This window comes from Taudactylus pleione, unplaced genomic scaffold, assembly GCF_031769625.1.
Source record: "Taudactylus pleione unplaced genomic scaffold, aTauple2 ptg000660l, whole genome shotgun sequence".
Lineage (NCBI taxonomy): Eukaryota > Metazoa > Chordata > Amphibia > Anura > Myobatrachidae > Taudactylus > Taudactylus pleione.
Genome location: NW_028285062.1, coordinates 1,093,658 through 1,095,991, shown reverse-complemented (window position 1 = coordinate 1,095,991; position 2,334 = coordinate 1,093,658). Strand labels below are relative to the sequence as shown.

Genomic DNA, 2,334 nt, shown 5'->3' with positions numbered 1-2,334 from the left:
TGGTAGGAATAGATTTTCAATTTTACAACAAGACAATTAAGAATATTTAATAATTAAAAAAACAATAATTCATATACTTTTCTATACAATAAAAAAAGAAATGGGCAATTGTTTCCAACAATTAATATGAGGTGACTATCCAGTCACTGTTTCCTTTGTAAATACTTCTTGGATATATAGGATATATAATAAATATTGACCAGCCAGCACTCCGTTTGAAAAAATAATTAGTTTTAATATCCCATAGCAGGGTGAAAAGCCATCACATAACACAGATAAGACAAAGTGGTACTTAGCATCAGGTATTGATATGCATAGGGGGAGCCATGCTCTGAACCCCGACAATCAGAAGCCCCAACAGCTGTTTCGGATCCTCCTTCCTCAGGGGACTGCGGAAATAAAAAAATAAATAAATAACGAACAGACAGACATGTATAAATACAAACAAACAAATATATATACACACCATGGATAACAGTGGAGCAGATATGTGAGCTAGAAGGTCAGTATTGCAATAAGATAACTGAGGTTATACACATAAATAACCATGGTCGCAATGGCAATGGCTGGATTCCACTTCCTTTTAGGTAGTGGTCAATATCTGTTACGTTTTTTCTGCCTTGCACCCATATGGCATTCTAATTGAAGTTTTGTGTGCAGTTCGTTTTTATTGATAGGATATATAATAGATATTCCAAAAATGCAAACAATATGCTTCTTAATAATGATCCAATATTAATAGAACACCTTTATATTTTTTCTCTACAGTCTTTTAATGGACATATGATAATAACATCCTTTTCCCAAACCCATTGGTTGCAGATTATATTGTTTTACAGTCTCTGTATTTTTTCACACAGGTAATCATGTGATCTCCAAAAAATACTTGTGATAGCTGTACCCAGACTTAGGGGTCTTGTTACTAAGCAGTGTTAGGAGACAGAGTGAAAAGTGATAAGGTGCCAGCCAATCAGCTCCCAACTGTCATTTTTCAAACACAGCCTGTGAGATGACAGTTGGGAGCTGATTGACAGGCACCTTATCATTTTTCACTCTGTCTCCTAAAACTGCTTAGTAAATAGACCCCTAAATCCAATATATTACCAGCTCTTTCTGACCTTATGGATATTATATATTCTCTGGAAAGTTCCTTTACAATAGCCGCATAGTAGCACAATCCATAGTCCCAGTAAATTGGGTTTTAATTGTTTATACCTCTCCTGCTGTTGTTTTATATAATAGATCATACAGCTCATCTGGAGATGGTTAACAGGCGTTTTGTTTTTCTCCTGGATCTGGTACACCTATAAGGCAGTCCAACTGTACAGTTTCCAAAGCCAGTGGGGATAATATAACGCGTTTCTCCGCCTTTTTAAGTAATCAGTTGCTTCCTTAGATATAAATAAAACCCTCTAGTAAGCAGGTATTTATAGCGGGGATCTGTCTGTCCTAGTTGCTGGACGTGCATGCGCAATCTTTCATCCTGCGTTTCAAGCCTCATTATGAGTGCCGTCTATATATAGACTCCGGCGGCCATCTTTAAGATGTGTGTCAAGCCTCGTTTTCATGATGTGCCTGTGTGATATTATACTCTGCGTTCCAAGCCTCGTTTTGAGTGTCAACTAAACAGCAACTCCAGCGGTCATCTTACTGTTTCCAGACCTCGTTTTAATATTTCTGTGGCTATCTTTATTTAACCAGCAAATTTGTATTTCCCTCAATTTGCACTAGCCATTATTATTTCTATATTTTTCTTTCCAGGCTGTAGCTATTTTCCTTCTCCTTTTAGTAATAGTGTCCATCTTTGTATACACAAGGTTTGTCGGCGGCCATCTTGGTCCACCTAAGGATTCTTCTATTGCATATTTCATAGTTATATTCTAATAGCCCATTATAAACATTATTAAAAAATGAATAGATAAAATAATAAACAAAGAATAATGGATACATATAAACTAGGGGTGAGCGGGTTCGGATTTCTGAAATCCGAACCCCCCCGAGCCCCCCCGATCCGAGTCCGATCCGAGTCAGGCTCGACTTTTCCCGCCTGACTCGGATTCTGAAATCGAGGCAAAACGTCATCATCCCGCCTTCCGAGTCTCGCGGGTTTTGGATCCTATATAAGGTACCCGTGTCGGCGCCATTTTCTCACTCGGCTGTGGACAGTGAAGAGGGAGGGTGGGAGTTAGGGCTGTGTAGTGTAGTGTAGTGTAGTGTAGTGCTGCTGTTGTCCACTACTTCAAAGTCCATAGGGGCTGGCTGTGTTGTGCTGTGCTGCTGTTGTTAATAGGGGCTGTGTCCACTACTTCAAAGTCCATAGGGGCTGGCTGGACT

General features: G+C 39.2%; 1 long non-coding RNA gene across 1 annotated transcript; it reads right to left on the bottom strand.

The window, feature by feature from the left end:
- Positions 1-210: 210 nt before the first annotated feature.
- On the bottom strand, positions 211-1,494 carry LOC148478359 (uncharacterized). The gene is made up of 2 exons (XR_015872404.1): positions 1,216-1,494; positions 211-389 (listed from the first exon to the last, which is right to left on the bottom strand). It is a non-coding gene; the product is annotated as an uncharacterized LOC148478359 (long non-coding RNA).
- Between the last annotated feature and the right edge of the window lie 840 nt (positions 1,495-2,334).